Source organism: Zea mays, chromosome 9, assembly GCF_902167145.1.
Source record: "Zea mays cultivar B73 chromosome 9, Zm-B73-REFERENCE-NAM-5.0, whole genome shotgun sequence".
In the NCBI taxonomy this organism is placed as follows: domain Eukaryota; kingdom Viridiplantae; phylum Streptophyta; class Magnoliopsida; order Poales; family Poaceae; genus Zea; species Zea mays.
In genome coordinates this window covers 159,316,154-159,338,414 of record NC_050104.1, presented here as the reverse complement: position 1 = coordinate 159,338,414, position 22,261 = coordinate 159,316,154, and the positions used below count along the sequence as shown (strand labels likewise).

The following is a 22,261-nucleotide window of genomic DNA, read 5'->3' as shown; positions in this document are numbered from 1 at the left end:
ATTCCTAAGTTAATTTTGATGCTCATGCTTACTTTGGTTCACATAAAATAATGGTTCTTGGTTTGGCATTTGTAAGAGAAACCCTAGGTGACACTGGGGTGTCACATCTTCTCCAGGAATTCGGCTCGAGCAGACGGCTCGACCGGTCACCCCGAAGCCTCAGCCAGCTGTCCCCCGAGGACATCGGCTCGGTTTGTGGCCTCGGCAACTCAACTCCGGCGTCGGTCCCGCTAGTGGATGACCCGGCCAGGCTCTAGCCGACCAAGTCTTCTTTTCGAGCCAACTCAGCCTCTGTCCGTGCTCACACCGCTACCTTCGGCTTCGGATCATCGAAGAGCAGCCGAGGGTTCATTTTACTAAGCAAGAGAAGCGTCGGACAGCAAGGCCGACCGAGCCGAGGGACTCCTACTCCTCCGGGATACGGATACCTCACTCGTCACCTTTGCACGAGGCAACTCACGCTTGGTGAAGAGGTTCAGATAGCCGACAGGCGAGTCTTAGTGCTCGAAATGAGGAAAAAACACGGCTCCGCGCCAAAAATACATACATGTTCAGGCCCCGACAGCCGCAATGAACAAGACACCGGCACTCAAGGTGCCATTACAAACGGAACTCCGGTTCCACCTCCGCAGGTACGAACAACCCCACACGATTGGGGGGGCCTGCGGAGCAACAGAAGGCCGACGGATGGCTCACCGTCGCCCGCTCCAGCAGCAGCGACAACGACCCCCGCTATGGGTGGCCGAACTGCAGCAGCGATGGCCTCAGGGCGGACGCCGCTGCAACCTTGCCCTCGCCCATGCCGACGCTCGAGGGGCGAGGACAAGTACAAAGAGCCGGAGGCCCGAAGCGCGGATGGTGGCGGTGATCCCGTCGGCGACGGGGACTTCTCGAGCCGCCTCCACCTCGGCACCGACGACAGGAGCCGTCACCCCACCGGCAGATCCCCATTCGGATCCTCCCGGACGAGCGGAGCACCGACCTCCGCGCGGAGGCGCCGTACCGGTGCAAAGGCAGGACAGCCCCAGAACACGAACGCCGCCCTAGCAGCGCGCGACGTCTTGGGCGGTCCTCCCGTGCGCGCGGCGCGACAACCGCCCTTGCGGCGGGAGGGGGCACCAGGAGCCAAGCCGGCGAGCCCAACGCGCTGAAGCTGACGACGCCCGCCGTCGACCAACCCCGCGTTGTCGAAGTCCGCCCCTCTCGTAGGGCCAGTGAGCGCCCTCTCCCTTGAATGCTGAAGGAGAGGCTGACCCACGAACCCGCGCGGGAGGTAGAGCTCCGGCTCAGCCCGGCCTCCGCCCAGTAAGGATGATGAACATCCTTGAAGCGGAGGGTGGGACCAAGATCGCAGCCCGGCTTGCTTCTCCCCACCCAGGGGCTGGCGGTCACCGTCTTGGGTGACCGCCGGCGAGGGGATGCGGCTGGGCTGCATGATGAAAATCCTTGAAGCCGAATGATGGCTGAAAGGTACCAACTTCCACGAAGTTGCGTTCCTTTAACGACAAGGTGGAAGGATTGCGGGTGTTCCCCATCCGGGGGCTCGGAAGGTGGAAAGACACGATGCATAAGGGAGTGCGAAGACATGGTCGCCTTTCAAGGGGGTCACCCTCCTTTTAAAGGCAACTCTCCCTACTTGCGTCCCCAGCCGTCGCAAGCTGAGTCTTCTCCAACACGCTCTAAGGTCCTCCCCCTAAAGCGCGGGGGCTGGGTCCCATGCGTCATGCGGGCTGGCCCAGAGCAGAAGAAGCCAAACCGCCACGCGCGGTGCATGCAACTGCCCAGCGGTTACGAGCATTCCTCCACTTTTGCCCAGACCGGCGGGTGAAAGGGCGGACAACTATGCAGTCGACATGCAACCGCGCCAAGTGGACGCACCCCTTCGACTCCAACGCGCCCAGCATGGAGGCCCAGGCCCACACGTCACGCAACCGGCGCGCCAGTTGCTACGTGCGAGCAGCCGCGCCGCCCCTTGCGCCACTACCGCGCCTCCTCGACTGCGGAACCAGTACCGCGACTCGAGGCAACCCTGCGTATGACCCAACAGTGCCAGCCAGGCGCATCGATCACGGGCCAGTCAGCCGCGGGAGAAGGCGCGACGGTCGATGCGGCCAAAAATGGGCCGGCAGTAATGGCGGTGGCAGGCGGGCAGATGCAGCGGTCACGTCGTCAGCCAAGCTCACGTCACCTCGTGGGACAGCGAGAGAACCCTCTGATAGTCGCCTAGAGGGGGGGTGAATAGGGCGAAACTGAAATTTACAAATATAAACACAACTACAAGCCGGGTTAGCGTTAGAAATATAAACGAGTCCGCGAGAGAGGGCGCAAAACAAATCGCAAGCGAATAATGAAGTGTGTGACACGCGGATTTGTTTTACCGAGGTTCGGTTCTTTCAAACCTACTCCCCGTTGAGGAGGCCACAAAGGCCGGGTCTCTTTCAACCCTTCCCTCTCTCAAACGGTCCCTCGGACCGAGTGAGCTTCTCTTCTCAAATGAAGGCCGGGAACAAAACTTCCCCGCAAGGGCCACCACACAATTGGTGCCTCTTGCCTTGATTACAATGGAGTTTTGATCACAAGAACAAGTGAGAAAGAAAAGAAGCAATCCAAGCGCAAGAGCTCAAAAGAACACGGCAAATCTCTCTCGCTAATCACTAAGGCCTTGTGTGGAATTGGAGAGGATTTGATCTCTTTGTATGTGTCTAGAATTGAATGTCTAGCTCTTGTAAGTGGTTGAGAAGTGGGAAAACTTGGATGCAATGAATGGTGGGGTGGTTGGGGTATTTATAGCCCCAACCACCAAACTTGACCGTTGGCTGGGGTGTCTGTTCGATGGCGCACCGGACAGTCCGGTGCACACCGGACAGTCCGGTGCCCCCTGCCACGTCATCACTGCCGTTGGATTCTGACCGTTGGAGCTTCTGACTTGTGGGCCCGCCTGGGTGTCCGGTGCACACCGGACAGGTACTGTTTGCTGTCCGGTGTGCCAGTATGGGCGCGCCTGACCTCTGCGCGCGCAGAGCGCGCATTAAATGCGCGGCAGAGAGCCGTTGGGCGGAGATAGCCGTTGCTCCGGAGTCGCACCGGACAGTCCGGTGCACACCGGACAGTCCGGTGAATTATAGTGGACTAGCCGTTGGAGTTTCCCGAAGCTGGCGAGTTCCTGAGGCCGACCTCCCTTGGCGCACCGGACACTGTCCGGTGTACACCGGACAGTCCGGTGAATTATAGCCGAGTCGCCTCTGGAAATTCCCGAAGGTGGCGAGTTTGAGTCTGAGTCCCCCTGGTCCACCGGACATGTCCGGTGGCACACCGGACAGTCCGGTGCGCCAGACCAGGGGTGCCTTCGGTTGCCCCTTTGCTCCTTTGTTGAATCCAAAACTTGGTCTTTTTATTTGCTGAGTGTGAACCTTTTACACCTGTATAATCTATACACTTGGGCAAACTAGTTAGTCCAATTATTTGTGTTGGTCAATTCAACCACCAAAATTAATTAGGGACTAGGTGTAAGCCTAATTCCCTTTCAATCTCCCCCTTTTTGGTGATTGATGCCAACACAAACCAAAGCAAATATGGAAGTGCATAATTGAACTAGTTTGCATAATGTAAGTGTAAAGGTTGCTTGGAATTGAGCCAATATAAGTACTTACAAGATATGCATGGATCGTTTCTTTCTTATTTAACATTTTGGACCACGCTTGCACCACATGCTTTGTTTTTGCAAATTCTTTTGTAAATCTTTTTCAAAGTTCTTTTGCAAATAGTCAAAGGTAAATGAGTAAGATTTTGCAAAGCATTTTCAAGATTTGAAATTTTCTCCCCATGTTTCAAATGCTTTTCCTTTGACTAAACAAAAACTCCCCCTAAAGGAGATCCTCCTCTTAGTGTTCAAGAGGGTTTTGATATATCATTTTTGAAATACTACTTTCTCCCCCTTTTGAACACAATAGGATACCAATTGATAAATACTTCTTGGAAAACACTAAGTTTTTGAAATTGGTGGTGGTGCGGTCCTTTTGCTTTGGGCTCATTTCTCCCCCTTTTTGGCATGAATCGCCAAAAACGGAATCATTAGAGCCCTCGAAGTGCTATCTTCCCCTTTGGTCATAAATAAATGAGTTAAGATTATACCAAAGGCGAAGTCCGGTCCTTTAGCTTTGGGCTCTTACTCTCTCCCAAAGACGAAGTCCTTTTCTTTGATGCTTATTTCTCCCCAAAGAATAGAGAGTTGCTTGGAGTGATGGCGAAGTATGAGTTACGGAGTGGAAGCCTTTGTCTTCGCCGAAGACTCCAATTCCCTTTCAATATACCTATGACTTGGTTTGAAATACTCTTGAAAACACATTAGTCATAGTATATACAAAAGAGATATGATCAAACGTACATTTATGAGCTATGTGTGCAAGCTATCAAAAGAAATTTCTAGAATCAAGAATATTGAGCTCATGCCTAAGTCTGGTAAAAGATTGTTCATCAAGTGGCTTAGTAAAGATATCGGCTAATTGATCTTTAGTATTAATGTAAGAAATCTCGATATCTCCCTTTTGTTGGTGATCCCTAAGAAAATGATACCGAATGGCTATGTGCTTAGTGCGGCTATGCTCGACAGGATTGTCGGCCATTTTGATTGCACTCTCATTATCACATAGCAAAGGAACTTTGGTTAATTTGTAACCATAGTCCCGCAGGGTCTGCCTCATCCAAAGTAATTGCGCGCAACAATGGCCTGCGGCAATATACTCGGCTTCGGCGGTAGAAAGAGCGACCGAATTTTGCTTCTTTGAAGCCCATGACACCAAGGATCTTCCCAAGAACTGGCAAGTCCCCGATGTGCTCTTCCTATTAATCTTACACCCCGCCCAATCGGCATCGGAATAACCAAGTAAATCAAATGTGGATCCCCGAGGGTACCAAAGCCCAAACTTAGGAGTATAAGCCAAATATCTCAAGATTCGTTTTACGGTCGTAAGGTGGGATTCCTTAGGGTCGGATTGGAATCTTGCACACATGCATACGGAAAGCATAATGTCCGGTCGAGATGCACATAAATAAAGCAAAGAACCAATCATCGACCGGTATACCTTTTGATCCACGGACTTACCTCCCGTGTCGAGGTCGAGATGCCCATTGGTTCCCATGGGTGTCTTGATGGGCTTGGCATCCTTCATCCCAAACTTGTTTAGAATGTCTTGAGTGTACTTCGTTTGGCTAATGAAGGTGCCCTCTTGGAGTTGCTTTACTTGAAATCCTAAGAAATACTTCAACTCCCCCATCATAGACATCTCGAATTTCTGTGTCATAATCCTACTAAACTCTTCACATGTAGACTCGTTAGTAGACCCAAATATAATATCATCAACATAGATTTGGCATACAAACAAGTCATTTTTAAGAGTTTTAGTAAAGAGTGTAGGATCGGCCTTGCCGACTTTGAAGCCATTAGCAATAAGGAAATCTCTAAGGCATTCATACCATGCTCTTGGGGCTTGCTTGAGCCCATAAAGCGCCTTAGAGAGCTTATAGACATGGTTAGGATGCTCACTATCTTCAAAGCCGGGAGGTTGCTCAACATAGACCTCTTCTTTGATTGGTCCATTGAGGAAGGCACTTTTCACGTCCATTTGATAAAGCTTAAAGCCATGGTAAGTAGCATAGGCTAATAATATGCGAATTGACTCAAGCCTAGCTACGGGTGCATAGGTTTCACCGAAATCCAAACCTTCGACTTGGGAGTATCCTTTGGCCACAAGTCGAGCTTTGTTCCTTGTCACCACACCATGCTCATCTTGCTTGTTGCGGAAGACCCATTTTGTTCCTACAACATTTTGATTAGGACGTGGAACTAAATACCATACCTCATTCCTAGTGAAGTTGTTGAGCTCCTCTTGCATTGCCACCACCCAATCCGAATCTTGTAGTGCTTCCTCTACCCTGTGTGGCTCAATAGAGGAAACAAACGAGTAATGTTCACAAAAATGTGCAATACGAGATCTAGTAGTTACCCCCTTATGAATGTCGCCGAGGATGGTGTCGACGGGGTGATCTCGTTGGATTGCTTGGTGGACTCTTGGGTGTGGCGGCCTTTGCTCTTCATCCTCCTTGTCTTGATCATTTGCATCTCCCCCTTGATTATTGCCGTCATCTTGAGGTGGCTCATTTGCCTGATCTTCTACTTCATCAACTAGAGCTTCATCCTCATTTTGAGTTGGTGGAGATGCTAGCGTGGAGGAGGATGGTTGATCTTGTGCATGTGGAGGCTCTTCGGATTCCTTAGGACACACATCCCCAATGGACATGTTCCTTAGCGCTATGCATGGAGCCTGTTCTTCACCTATCTCATCAAGATCAACTTGCTCTACTTGAGAGCCGTTAGTCTCATCAAACACAACGTCACAAGAAACTTCAACAAGTCCTGAGAACTTGTTAAAGACTCTATATGCCCTTGTGTTTGAGTCATAACCTAGTAAAAAGCCTTCTACAGTTTTAGGTGCAAATTTAGATTTTCTACCTCTTTTAACAAGAATAAAGCATTTGCTACCAAAAACTCTAAAATATGAAATATTGGGCTTTTTACCGGTTAGGAGTTCATAGGATGTCTTCTTGAGGATTCGGTGAAGATATAACCGATTGATGGCGTAGCAGGCGGTGTTGACCGCCTCGGCCCAAAACCGGTCCGGTGTCTTGTACTCATCAAGCATGGTTCTTGCCATGTCCAATAGAGTTCGATTCTTCCTCTCTACTACACCATTTTGTTGTGGAGTGTAGGGAGAAGAGAACTCATGCTTGATGCCTTCCTCCTCAAGGAAGCCGTCAATTTGAGAGTTCTTGAACTCCGTCCCGTTGTCGCTTCTAATTTTCTTGATCCTTAAGCCGAACTCATTTTGAGCCCGTCTCAAGAATCCCTTTAAGGTCTCTTGGGTATGAGATTTGTCCTGCAAAAAGAACACCCAAGTGAAGCGAGAATAATCATCCACAATAACAAGACAATACTTACTCCCGCCGATGCTTATGTAAGCAATCGGGCCGAATAGATCCATGTGGAGTAGCTCAAGCGGCCTGTCGGTCGTCATGATGTTCTTGTGTGGATGTTGGGTTCCAACTTGCTTTCCCGCCTGGCATGCGCTACACACCCTGTCTTTCTCAAAATGAACATTTGTTAATCCTAAAATGTGTTCTCCCTTTAGAAGTTTGTGAAGATTCTTCATCCCAACATGGGCTAGTCGGCGGTGCCAGAGCCAACCCATGTTAGTCTTAGCAATTAAGCAAGTGTCGAGTTCAGCTCTATCAAAATCTACCAAGTATAGCTGACCCTCTAATACTCCCTCAAATGCTATTGAATCATCACTTCTTCTAAAGACAGTGACACCTACATCAGTGAATAGACAGTTGTAGCCCATTTGACATAATTGGGATACGGAAAACAAATTGTAATCTAAAGAATCTACAAGAAAAACATTGGAAATGGTATGGTCAGGTGATATAGCAATTTTACCCAATCCTTTGACCAAACCTTGATTTCCATCCCCGAATGTGATAGCTCATTGGGGATCTTGGTTTTTCTCATATGATGAGAACATCTTCTTCTCCCCTGTCATGTGGTTTGTGCACCCGCTGTCGAGTATCCAACTTGAGCCCCCGGATGCATAAACCTACAAAACAAATTTAGTTCTTGACTTTAGGTACCCAAACTGTTTTGGGTCCTTTGGCATTAGAAACAAGAACTTTGGGTACCCAAACACAAGTCTTTGACCCCTTGTGTTTGCCCCCAACAAACTTGGCAACGACCTTGCCGGATTTGTTAGTCAAAACATAGGATGCATCAAAAGTCTTAAATGAAATGCTATGTTCATTTGATGCATTAGGAATTTTCTTCTTAGGCAACTTAGCACGGGTTGGTTGCCTAGAACTAGATGTCTCACCCTTATACATAAAAGCATGATTAGGGCCAGAGTGAGACTTCCTAGAATGAATTTTTCTAATTTTGTCCTCGGGATAACCGGCAGGGTATAAAATGTAACCCTCGTTATCCTGAGGCATGGGAGCCTTTCCCTTAACAAAATTTGACAATCTTTTAGGAGGGGCACTAAGTTTGACATTGTCTCCCCTTAGGTAGCCAATGCCATCCTTAATGCCAGGGCGTCTCCCATTATAAAGCATGCTACGAGCAAATTTAAATTTCTCATTTTCTAAGTTGTGCTCGGCAATTTTAGCATCTAGTTTTGCTATATGATCATTTTGTTGTTTAATTAAAGCCATATGATCATGAATAGCATCAATATCAACATTTCTACATCTAGTACAAATAGTGACATGCTCAATGGTAGATGTAGATGGTTTGCAAGAATTAAGTTCTACAATCTTAGCACGAAGTATATCATTCTTATCTCTAAGATCGGCAATTGTAACTTTGCAAACATCAAAATCTTTAGCCTTAGCAATCAAATTTTCATTTTCTAATCTAAGGCTAGCAAGAGAAATGTTTAATTCTTCAATCCTAGCAAGCAAATCATCATTATTATCTCTAGGATTGGGAATTGAAACATTACAAACATGAGAATCAACCTTAGCATTTAAACTAGCATTTTCATTTCTAAGGTTGTGAATCATCTCACGGCAAGTGCTTAGCTCACTAGACAATTTTTCACATTTTTCAACTTGTAGAGCGTAAGCATTTTTAACCTTAACATGTTTTTTATTTTCCTTGATTAGGAAGTCCTCTTGGGAGTCCAAGAGATCATCCTTCTCATGGATGGCACTAATTAGTTCATTTAATTTCTCCTTTTGTTCCATGTTAAGGTTGGCAAAAAGAGTACGCAAATTATCTTCCTCACCACTAGCATTATCATCACTGGAAGACTCATATTTAGTGGAGGAGTTGGATTTAACCTTCTTCTTTTTGCCGTCCTTTGCCATGAGGCACTTGTGGCCGACGTTGGGGAAGAGGAGTCCCTTGGTGACGGCGATGTTGGCGGCGTCCTCGTCGTCGGAGGAGTCGCTTGAGCTTTCGTCGGAGTCCCACTCCCGACAAACATGGGCATCACCGCCCTTCTTCTTGTAGTACCTCCTCTTCTCCTTTCGCCTCCCCTTCTTGTCGTCGCCTCGGTCACTGTCACTAGATATAGGACATTTAGCAATAAAATGACCGGGCTTACCACACTTGTAGCAAACCTTCTTGGAGCGGGACTTGTAATCCTTCCCCCTCCTTTGCTTGAGGATTTGGCGGAAGCTCTTGATGACGAGCGCCATTTCCTCATTGTCGAGCTTGGAGGCGTCAATTGGTTGTCTACTCGGTGTAGACTCCTCCTTCTTCTCCTCCGTTGCCTTGAAGGCCACCGGCTGTGCCTCGGACGTGGAGGGTTCGTCAAGCTCGTTGATCTTCTTTGATCCTTTAATCATACATTCAAAGCTCACAAAATTCCCGATAACTTCCTCGGGGGTCATTAGTGGGTATCTAGGATTACCACGAATCAATTGAACTTGAGTGGGATTAAGAAAAATGAGAGCTCTTAGAATAACCTTAACCACCTCATGGTCGTCCCACTTTTTGCTCCCGAGGTTGCGCACTTGGTTCACCAAGGTTTTGAGCCGGTTGTACATATCTTGTGGCTCCTCCCCTTGGCGAAGACGGAAGCGACCGAGCTCCCCCTCGATCGTTTCCCGCTTGGTGATTTTGGTGAGTTCATCACCCTCGTGCGCGGTCTTGAGTAGGTCCCAAATCTCCTTTGCATTCTTCAACCCTTGCACTTTGTTGTATTCCTCCTTGCTTAAAGAGGCGAGGAGTATGGTTGTGGCTTGAGAGTTGAAGTGCTCGATTTGGGCCACTTCGTCCGTATCATAATCCTCATCCCCTACAGAAGGTACCTGTGCTCCAAACTCAACAACATTCCATATACTTTTGTGGAGTGAGGTTAGATGAAATTTCATTAAATCACTCCACCTAGCATAATCTTCGCCATCAAAAGTTGGCGGTTTGCCTAATGGAACGGAAAGCAATGGAGTATGTCTAGATGTACGGGGATAGTGTAAGGGAATCTTACTAAACTTCTTGCGCTCTTGGCGCTTAGAAGTTACGGACGGCGCATCGGAGTCGGAGGTCGATGTTGATGAAGTGTCGGTCTCGTAGTAGACCACTTTCCTCATCCTCTTGTGCTTGTCGCCTTTCCGATGCGACTTGTGAGAAGAAGATTTTTCCTTCTTCTCTTTGTGGTGAGAAGAGGAAGATCTTTTCTCCTTCCGTTTGGAGGAGTCCTTCTTCTTCTCTTTCCTCTTTGTGCGGGACTCTTCCGATGAAGAGCTCCCGTGGCTTGTAGTGGGCTTTTCGCCAGTCTCCATCTCCTTCTTGGCGTGATCTCCCGACATCACTTCGAGCGGTTAGGCTCTAATGAAGCACCGGGCTCTGATACCAATTGATAGTCGCCTAGAGGGGGGGGGGGTGAATAGGGCGAAACTGAAATTTACAAATATAAACACAACTACAAGCCGGGTTAGCGTTAGAAATATAAACGAGTCCGCGAGAGAGGGCGCAAAACAAATCGCAAGCGAATAATGAAGTGTGTGACACGCGGATTTGTTTTACCGAGGTTCGATTCTTTCAAACCTACTCCCCGTTGAGGAGGCCACAAAGGCCGGGTCTCTTTCAACCCTTCCCTCTCTCAAACGGTCCCTCAGACCGAGTGAGCTTCTCTTCTCAAATGAAGGCCGGGAACAAAACTTCCCTGCAAGGGCCACCACACAATTGGTGCCTCTTGCCTTGATTACAATGGAGTTTTGATCACAAGAACAAGTGAGAAAGAAAAGAAGCAATCCAAGCGCAAGAGCTCAAAAGAACACGGCAAATCTCTCTCGCTAATCACTAAGGCCTTGTGTGGAATTGGAGAGGATTTGATCTCTTTGTATGTGTCTAGAATTGAATGTCTAGCTCTTGTAAGTGGTTGAGAAGTGGGAAAACTTGGATGCAATGAATGGTGGGGTGGTTGGGGTATTTATAGCCCCAACCACCAAACTTGACCGTTGGCTGGGGTGTCTGTTCGATGGCGCACCGGACAGTCCGGTGCACACCGGACAGTCCGGTGCCCCCTGCCACGTCATCACTGCCGTTGGATTCTGACCGTTGGAGCTTCTGACTTGTGGGCCCGCCTGGGTGTCCGGTGCACACCGGACAGGTATTGTTTGCTGTCCGGTGTGCCAGTATGGGAGCGCCTGACCTCTGCGCGCGCAGAGCGCGCATTAAATGCGCGGCAGAGAGCCGTTGGGCGGAGATAGCCGTTGCTCCGGAGTCGCACCGGACAGTTCGGTGCACACCGGACAGTCCGGTGAATTATAGTGGACTAGCCGTTGGAGTTTCCCGAAGCTGGCGAGTTCCTGAGGCCGACCTCCCTTGGCGCACCGGACACTGTCCGGTGTACACCGGACAGTCCGGTGTACACCGGACAGTCCGGTGTACACCGGACAGTCCGGTGAATTATAGCCGAGTCGCCTCTGGAAATTCCCGAAGGTGGCGAGTTTGAGTCTGAGTCCCCCTGGTCCACCGGACATGTCCGGTGGCACACCGGACAGTCCGGTGCGCCAGACCAGGGGTGCCTTCGGTTGCCCCTTTGCTCCTTTGTTGAATCCAAAACTTGGTCTTTTTATTTGCTGAGTGTGAACCTTTTACACCTGTATAATCTATACACTTGGGCAAACTAGTTAGTCCAATTATTTGTGTTGGTCAATTCAACCACCAAAATTAATTAGGGACTAGGTGTAAGCCTAATTCCCTTTCACCCTCTCTCACGGCATGAAGATGACGCGCCCGTGTTCTGTTCCTCGAACGGCCCGCGCACGCGCAACGGCTGCCTCGCGAACCACTTGCCCCGTTGCATTAACTCCGCGGCGGGACAGGCGGTGCCTCTGGCAGGAGAAGCAAGCGACGCTTCGCCTTCGCCATAATGACCGCGTCAAAAAAGGTACGCCACGTCATTTGATTTCGTATCCTTTTCCTTTTCCTCTTTCTCTCTCTTACAACAGGGACCGGGAAAGGGGGATACCCCGAAAAGGATCCTTCTCCATGAAAGAAACAGGCCCCGAGCCTCCCTACTGATCAGAGGTTCAAAGGCTAGCCCCTCGGAGGGGTTTAACATCCGCCTCAAAGCGCTTGGGCTCCGCGCCCACTACTGGTCAGAGGTTCGAAGGCCGGCCCCTCGGAAGGGTTCAACGGCCGCCTCAGGCCACTCGGGCTCCGCGCCCACTACTGATCAGGGGTTCGTAGGCTGGCCCTCGAAGGGTTCACAGCCGCCTCAGACACAGAGCAAGGGATGACCCTGGGTACGTTCGATACATAACCAAGGCTCGGGCTACGCTCCCGAGGTACCCTAGGACATTTCCGAGACCAGCGGGAACGATCTTGTAACGGAATCCCATCAGAGGGAGGCATCGAGCCCTCGGACCCCGTCAAAAGGGGTTCGGGTCCGGCAGATCACCCGCAGGTACTTTTGGAGCGCGCCTCCAGGCCCCTAGCCGACCCCTAACAAATGGGGCACGGGCGTCCACTCGGATTACCCGTCAGCAGCTCGCTGGAGACACCATGTTCGGCGCCCTCCAAGGGCAACATGGCGCTTCCCCCCTCCTCCTTGCGGAAAGGAGACACAGGGGCGTATGTAAAAAAGTCGAGTCTGTCCTTGACCATCCTCTCGCCCTGTGCAGAGGCTCGGGGGCTGCTCTCGCAAACCCGGCTCCGGCCAAACCGTTGGCAGCGTCAACATACCAGCCCAAGAACTTGGGACCCGACCGTGCACCCGGGCTACGACCAGCTCGCATGAGGGAACGACCAGACCGGCCGAAACATTGCGAAATGCATTAAGGCCTCGAAGGAGTCAAACCACTCCTCCGAGACCTCGGGGGCTACACCCGACGGGTGCGCTCGCGCGCACCCACCGGAACAAGACGCAACCGAGAAAGGCTGGTCCCCTTGCAAAAAAGTGCGACAAAAGCCTCCAAGCGAGTATTAACACTCCCTTCGAGGCTCGGGGGCTACTGTCGGGGACCATAATTAGGGGTACCCTCAAGACTCCTAAATCTCAGCTGGTAACCCCCATCAACACAAAGCTGCAAAGGCCTGATGGGTGCGACTAAGTCAGGGATCGGTCCATTCGAGGGACGCGATCACGCCTCGCCCGAGCCCAGCCTCGGGCAAGGGCAGCCGACCCCGGAGGATCTACGTCTCGCCCGAGGACCCCCTCTAGCAACGGACACACCTTCGGCTCGCCCGAGGCCCAGTCTTCACCAAGAAGCAACCTTGGCCAAATCGCCACGCCAACCGACCAAATCGCAGGGGCATTTAATGCAAAGGTGGCCTGACACCTTTATCCTGACGCGCGCCCTCCAGTTGACAGAGCCGAAGTGACCGTAGTCACTTCGCCGCTCCACTGACCGGCCTGACAAGAGGACAGCGCTGCCTGCGCCGCTCTGACTGTTGTGCCACTCGACAGAGTGAGGCTGACAGCAGCCAAGTTCGGCCCTAGGCGCCATGGGAAACTCCGCTTCGCCCGACCCCAGGGCTCGGACTCGGGCTCAGCCCCGGAAGACGACGAACTCCGCTTCGCCCGACCCCAGGGTTCGGACTTGGGCTCAGCCCCGGAAGACGACGAACTCTGCTTCGCCCGACCCCAGGGCTCGGACTCGGGCTCAGCCCCGGAAGACGATGAACTCCGCTTCGCCCGACCCCAGAGCTCGGACTCGGGCTCAGCCCCGGAATACGACGAACTCCGCTTCGCCCGACCCCAGGGCTCGGACTCGGGCTCAGCCCCGGAAGACGACGAACTCTGCTTCGCCCGACCCCAGGGCTCAGACTCGGGCTCAGCCCCGGAAGACGACGAATTTTGCTTCGCCCGACCCTAGGGCTCGGACTCGGGCTCAGCCCCGGAAGACGATGAACTCCGCTTCGCCCGACCCCAGGGCTCGGACTCGGGCTCAGCCCCGGAAGACGACGAACTCCGCTTCGCCCGACCCCAGGGCTCGGACTCAGCCCTGGCATCAGCCGACGATCTCCGCCTCGCCCGACCCAGGGGCTCGGATTCGACCTCGGCCTTGGAAGACAGACTCGACCTCGACCTCGGAGGAGCCTCCACCTCGCCCAACCCAGGGCACGGACCGACCACGTCAACAGGAGGCGCCATCATTACCCTGCCCCAAGCTGACTCAGGCTACGGGGAACAAGACCGGCGTCCCATCTAGCTCGCTCCACTATACGAGTAATGATGGCGCCCCACACGCTCTATGACGACGGTGACTCTCAGTCCCCTTACGGAAGCAAGAGGATGTCAGCAAGGACTCGACAGCCCCGACAGCTGTCCTTCCGCTAGGCTCCGGCGCTCCTCTGACGGCCACGACATCACACGAACCGGGTGCCAAAACCTCTCCGGCTGCCACGATGGCATGTACTTAGGGCGCTAGCTCTCCTCCGCTAGACACGTTAGCACACTGCTACACCCCCATTGTACACCTGGATCCTTTCCTTACGTCTATAAAAGGAAGATCCAGGGCCCTCTTACGAGGGTTCGCCGCGCGGGGAAGGATGGGACGGCGCTCGCGTGAGGCCGTTCGCTCCCTCCCGCGTGGACGCTTGTAACCCCCTACTGCAAGCGCACCCGACCTGGGCGCGGGACAAACACGAAGGCCGCAGGATTTCACCTCTCACGCCCGTCTCCCTCCGGCTTCTTCCCCCCTTCGCGCTCCGTCTCGCGCCGACCCATCTGGGCTGGGGCACGCGGCGATAATTTACTCGTCGGTCCAGGGATCCCCCGGGTTCGAAACGCCGATAGATTTAATCTTATATAATCTCCTATAATCCATATAGATTGAGAGGGAACCGAACATACCCTAAATGGGTTTAGAGGCTGCTCCATATTTCAACTCTATGATCCTAGAGTTGTAGTTTACAGTATAAACTATTAACCCAATTAAGGTTCAACATACTTAATAAAGTCCGACCAAAATAGCATTACGCCAATTAAATCGTACAACATGTCTCTACACATGGAGGAGTACTACCGCATATTTGTTGCACAGGTTCAGATGTTTTGACATTATTGTAACGAAAGATCACGTGCTTAGCGTGCATGAGGTCAAACTCATCGTTGATGCACAAGGCACGCTACACCTTAGCGAGGTCGGCCCCAGCACCACCATCGGTGCCCGTGCCTGGTAGTTGATGTCGCACTTGAACCCCATCTGGCACCCGTCCATGAATGGGACGGTGCCATTCGTCTTGATGGTGGCCACCGCGGCGTTCACGTCCTTGGGAGGTACCACGCCATGTACTTTGTCATGTCGTGGGTCGCACTTAACCATCATGGAAGCCTAGCTCAAACATGTTGTTGGTGATCTCTGCCATAGACGACAATCGCTCGTGCAAGACCTTCGCCGAAGAGATCACTAGTGCATAGGAGGAGAGCATGAAGTGGATCCTTGGGGTAAGGAACCAGGTTGATCTGGAACTCATTCAAGGCACCATTGAACCTCAAGCAAGCAATCAATGATTAGATCATCAGCACACCAAAATAGTTTAACGCATACATTTTAGCATCGGTTTCAAGGAAGTGTGGGAGCACATCGTCCCCCAACCGGTATAATGCAAATGTCCCACCTCTCGATGTCGAGGGAGTGCCTGTAGATGTCGTAGATGGCCTCGTTGTCGAGCATGATGGAGACATCAGTATGTGTGCTCCCAGAGGGAGTGGGTGGAAAGCTCCACAACAGAGGTTGAACCAAGGCCAGAGCCTGTGCCACCACCAATGACATAAAAAACCAGGAAGCCCTAAAGGTCTGTGCAGTTGTCTATGAGCTTGTAGATACGATGAAGGCACAGATCAATAATCTCCTTGCCAACTACAAGAACAAGTGCATGATCGACATCATCAGGGATTAATCAAACAGTGTGAGCTGAGATGAGCTAGTTTTGTGGAAGGTTAGTTACTTGTGTAGTGGCCATGGGCGAAATTGTTAGTTACTTGTTGTGTATTGGCCACGATTAATCAAACAGTGTGATGCGAAATTGTTCCATGTGCCTTCTTTCTTTTCTATTTCGCGTGTTGTTTCTCCCCCACCCACATGTTCCTAGCCGACCGTTGGCCAGACCCCGTCGTGCGCCCTCCCTACCTTTGAAACTATGCCACACCCTATAAGGCCTCTAGTCGTGCCGCTTTCTCGTCTACCTTTGACCACGCCACAGCCATGTCGTCGGGTCGTCAATCTAGAAAAACTTAGTCAAAATAGAAACTTGTATATTAATCTAAATATACACTTTTATGTGATACTGGTATAATATTAATTTATTTTTGAATTGATCATTCCATTTGAATGAATTAAACAAATATTTATATCACAGTTGCCACCACACAGTAACCTTGTTGTCTACCCACCCAGACACCCTATTATGAGCAATGAGATCCTCTGTAGTTACCTCTCCTAAAGGTGGGTCACTGACGTATGGGTCTGATCTAGATCTAGCCCCACACGCCCCAAACTGCAGTAGGAAACGATAGAGGATCTACTTCCCATTATGAGGTTGGTGTCAGTGGGGGCTAGAGTGGGGATGATAGGGGGTATCTCAGGGCGGGAAAGAGGCACGAGGGGTGAGAGAGCGGGAGCGGGCGATGGCCGCGTCTTCGGATGATAGTGTGTATATCGCCTCGCTCTAGCCTGCATTGGAGAGCGGGTAGGGATGATAGAGGGGCGAGAGGCAGGCGATAGTGGGTGATGCATTGGAGTGGGTACGAGCGGCAGGGCGGGCGGGGTGAGGCTTGAGTGAATTGGTGGTCGCTGATTGGTTCACGTCAGCCACGTTAGTGCCACATGTACTAATCATTGGTGATTGTTTGTAGTCTAAAAAATTATTTAAAAATCACAAATTTCACACTCAGTCTATTTATAAATACTTTCGCTTAGTTGGAGCTCATTTCACACACTATGTCATCTTATGATTTTTTTCTAATTTTTATGTAGTTTTATTTTTAGTATTATGTAATACATAGTTTTTAGTTCAATAAAAAATTATGATGTGTATTTTTAGGTGTTAAAATGAATCAGTATGAATTGTTAATTGTGAAATAAAAATCTGACGTGGATGTGGGCTAGGGATGTAGCCTGCTATAGTCTGTGCACTGGAGTAGGGCTGGAAACGAGTCTAGTCTAGCTCGGCTCATTGACTGATCGAGCTCGTCCACTCAACGAGCTGAAGGATGATAGACTCGTGAGCTGCACCTTAATAAATAATATTGCATTATAAAGTGATTAGTATATAAATGTGAAAAATATAATCATCATTCAACATTATAAGTAAAATTGTCCAATATTCATTATTATTCTATAGTTTAATTAATTTGGCATAGATCATGAGCCAAAACGCGCTGGCTCAGCTCGGCTCGTTCGAGGCTCGCGATCTGCTATGAGCCGATTCAAGCCATCCAAAGCTCGAGTTGGCTCGTGAGCCTCGAGCTTTTTCAGTCCTACACTAAAGCAGCAGTGGCGAGAGTGGAGTCGAGAGCTAACATGGCAAGAGCGAGAGGGGATGGTGCACTGGCACCTGCCTGAGACAACTTTCCTTCCTATTTTTTCTTTTGTTAACATATTGTAGGATCTAGGACACCAGCTAGTGGGGGTGAATAGATGGTTTTAACTAAAATCAAAGATACTAGAGAAATTTAATCAAAACAACAAGAGATATAAATTTTCTAGCTATGATAGGCTAACAAAATATGATGAGAAATTTATGGCAATACTACAAATGATAGACAACACACAACTTACTAACTACTTGCAAAGTAATAAGTAAAGAGTGAGAGAATGACACCAAAATTTATCTCATGGTATCGGTGATTTCCCGATCACCCCTAATCTACGTTTAGGTGGAATTCAAGCTTTCACTTGCTCCTCTATCAAGTCGCAGCTTGATCTTTGAGCCAAGTGGACAAGAACTCACTCAATACCTTGATTTCCATTAGCGTCGTATTTGCCGCTCCGACGAGGTGGGCGCGATCCCCTCACAATCAACACACAACTTGAGAACACCTAGAGGGGGGTGAATAGGTGACCCTGTAAAAATCTAAAACTTGTAGCCACAAAACTTGGTTAAGGATTAGCACAATGAAATCAAGTGGCTAAGGACCAATCTCTTGTGAAACACAATGGTCACAAAGAAAACAAGCACAAGAGACACGGTGATTTATCCCGTGGTTCGGCCAAGTATAACACTTGCCTACTCCACGTTGTGGCGTCCCAATAGACGATGGTTGCACTCAACCCCTCTCAAGTGATCCAGTGATCGACTTGAATACCACAGTGTTTTTCTTTCTTATACTCTTTCCCGTTTGCGAGGAATCTCCACAACTTGGAGCCTCTCGCCCTTACAATAGATGATCACAAAGAAGCACGGAAGTAAGAGTGAGAAGAGCAACACACACAAGACTCAAAGCACGAGCATAATCACGCACACAAGCCACAACTTGAGCTCACAACACAACTCAAGGAGTTCTCTACTCAAATGGAGCTCAAGTCACTATCTCAAAGAATCGAATGCGCGAGAATGAAGTCTTGGTGCTTAGGAATGATCAAGGAATGCTTGGGTGACTCCTCCATGCGCCTAGGGGTCCCTTTTATAGCCCCAAGGCAGCTAGGAGCCATTAGAACCCAACAAGGAAGGCAATTCTTGCCTTCTGTCGGGTGGCGCACCGGACAGTCCGGTGCACCACCGGACAGCCACTGTAGCATGTCCGGTGCGGATCTCCTTCCATTCCTGGCGCAGCCGACCGTTGGATCTTCGGGCTGGTTGGCGCACCGGACACTGTTCGGTGCACACCGGACAGTCCGGTGCCCCCAGTCGACCGTTGGCGTGGGCCACGCGTCGCGCGCGGATTGCGCGGCTGACCGTTGCGCTGGCGGCCGTTGGCTCACCGGACAGTCCGGTGCACCACCGGACAGTCCGGTGAATTATAGTCGTACGCCGCCGACGAATTCCCAAGAGTGGCCAGTTCGCAGAAGCCAGCCTGGCGCACCGGAAACTGTCCGGTGTGCCAGACTGCGCTAAGTCTTGTCTGCTCCAGCCAAGTCTTTTCCTTTTTCTCTTTTCTCTGATTCTAGCACTTAGACAAATATGTTAGTACACAAAAACCAATGTACTAAGTCTAGAATCGTACCTTCGTGTTGATTTGCACTTCATTCATCATTTGGCACATAATTACTCACTCAATATGTGTTGGGCACTTAATCACCAAGATATACTAGAAATGGCCCAAGGGCACATTTCCCTTTCAATCTTCCTCCACAATCTTCACGGAGAGCTCGACGGAGACAACACCCGAGCCGTCTAGAAGGCGGCAACCTCCAAGAGCAACAAGACAATGTCGCTTGCCCGGTGTACCACCTAGTGCCTCAAGGATCACAATGGATGCAAATGCACTAGAAGCTCTCAATCACTCACTAAAATGCAATCTCAAGCAAGGAGTGTGAGAGATCGAGTTAGAGGATCACAAATGAGCTCAATGTATGCTAGGAATGGCCAAGAGAGCCCTCACACACGAGCTCCACTTCTATTTATAGTCCCCAACACAATACTAGTCGTTATGTGCAACTAGCACACTGTCTGCGCACACGCGGACGGTCCGCGCCACAGGGCCAGACGGTCCGCCATACAAGTAACAGATAAAATTCCCGTTTGAAACCTGTCAGTGTTGTTAAAAAAAGTCGGGCCTAGACGGTTCGCCAGCCCACGCCGGACGGCCCGGGACATAGTCCGTAGTACAACAGCTCAAAAACACACAGTCCCTGCCCAAATCCATTTTGGCACACGCGGACGCTCTGCCGACCCTGGCCGAACGGTCCGCGCAGGAAAACAGGGACAAGTGCGCCAACAGACTCCTCTAGAAGAGTCGTGGACGGTCCGGTCTCCTGGCCCCGACGGTTTGCCGACCCTAGAGCCCAGTAATTTTAGTTTTCGCTTAACAAAAGACTTTGACTCTTAAAACGAAGCTATGTTAGTCCTCATGCAAATGCAACACTATATGCTCTATGAGGCATTAAGTTTTACACCGATCAAAAATTCATTGACCCCTCTTAATAGTACGACTACCTAGTCTACTAATCCGGTCAATTTCTTCTCTAGAACCAATGTTGTAACCATCTAGGCTAACATCCTTTGTGTTTTGGTATGGAACCGGAACATATTTATTAGGGGTACTATAGAAAAGAACAACCTCATTTAATAGCTCTTATTGGTATATGAGATCATGTCCAAAACATCAAGTATTTGAAGATTTGGAGGGAGTATAACATACATGTGTGGTTATTTATTCAGTCATTGTATTCACACTTTATAAGAGTATTAACCATGCACATTCAAAAGTTTAGTTTTTAGTGCTTGACTGCTAATGAAATAATAGGCATCTAAGTGGATTCAAGGGAAGCTATCGGAACTGGATAATTTTGGTGACAAAGTGGAGATAAAGAAAAAAATATTACAAAGTGAAAGAAGAGGTAGAAAAAAATCCAAAATCAGCAGCATTAGGATATAGAAAATAAATGAAAAGAAAAAGATTACTAAGATAGAAACATTTGAACATAATCCTTCTATTTCTCATCTGACCCCTATAACACCTCATGTGTTACTATGGGTTTCTACTCAACACTTTCACCAAAACTTTATTATCACATGTGTGTTAATTGGAGCAAAAGGCACCATACTTAGGAACTTAGCCATATTAAGCAAACAAGGGGGGAGAAGTGCTTGAACCCTAAGTTTCCCCACCTTTTAGCAAATTGAGTACCAAAAGAAATTGAGTAAGAGAGTTATAGAAATTTCATGATCATGATTTGGACTATTTATAAAAGTCATAATACGTAAAATAACCTACCAAAGTTAGTAAAAGGGATGCCCTGAAAAGGTTTTACAAAATACCCAAAAAGGTCACCCAAGTTGAAGAGACAAAAGAAAAATCAAAATTTCCTTTAACTCATTTTCAGCCCCTCTAACAAAACTGAAGATATTCCATTAGCTACAAAACTCTAAACCACATACCCCAATCGACAAAGTGGCACCAAAATACCTTAGGCACGCCTTGGAAAATTTTCAAATCAAACTAAAATCGGATGACATGAATTGGCATGGATTTTGTCTCATATTCGAGCTGAGAGACAAACCGACCTTAGGAGGCAAGCAACTCCTTACATCTGACATGAAACACCTCACGCTCTGCACAAATTTGACAGAGTACAGAGAGGGGAATAGATCTTACACGGGATGCCCAAATTTGCAAAGATTTGGAGCCAATGGACGCTTGAGAGGGACTACACCGAGTATCGCCACGTGCTCGACTGGCAGCCGCGAGCGCGCCCAACACGTGTAGCGCCACGCCGTGCCCGCACCTATAAAACCCACCCGACCCTCGGTTACACTCTCTGCACTTCCCCGAGCCCATAGTCGAGCACCCTCACCGGAATTTCACCGGAGCAGGGAGCCCCGCCGTCCACCATCATCAACCTAGAACTGGGCATTCAGGTATACCCGAAATTTCGGGTCGACTTGTTCGAGTTTTAAATAATTCGGGTATTCAACAGTCGAACCCGAACTCGACCCGATTTTTTTGGGTACCCGAAAATTCGGGTAGCAAAAAAATCAGGTTCGGGTTCGGTAATTTACAGTTACCCGATTAAATAGAGGCATGCTACTATTCCTTGCATCCGGACAACCCACATGTGGCAGCTGCTCGACGGCAGCAGTGTCAGGATGGCGTCGTGGCGGACCGTGGACTGGTGCTCGACGGCTGGGAAATCCTGGACTGCTGGACGGGCAGGACGGCTGGTCGGCTACTCGGCTGGAGCCTTGCCGCATGCCGCCTTGGGCTGTAATGTTGGCTGTTGCCTACTTGCCTGTTGGCTGCACCGCATGTCCACGTGGGCCTTGAGTGGTTGGCTGGTTGCTGATTGGGCCTTAGCCGCTTGACGACTTGAGTGTTTCTCTTGTATTCGGGTACCCGTTTATTATTCGGGTACCGGATAACTGAAACCGAATTTTGCTATAAAATTTCGGGTACCGGGAGGTTCTACCCAAATTAGATTTCGGGCTTTTCGGATTCGGTCTTATCGGGTTCGGGTTTTTCGGGTTCGGGATTCGGGTTTTATGCCCAGTCCTACATCAACCTAAGTCGGTCGATGTGATCCGCCTTGCCCAGCTAATCTTCACCCAAACCGAACCCACCACCAGTTTCCCCTGAATCTCGTGAAGCTTCCCAAG

At 49.7% G+C, this 22,261-nt stretch overlaps 1 pseudogene; it reads right to left on the bottom strand.

The window, feature by feature from the left end:
• Positions 1-14,986: 14,986 nt before the first annotated feature.
• LOC109942676 (tubulin alpha-3 chain-like) lies at positions 14,987-21,915 on the bottom strand (annotated as a pseudogene).
• Positions 21,916-22,261: the final 346 nt, after the last annotated feature.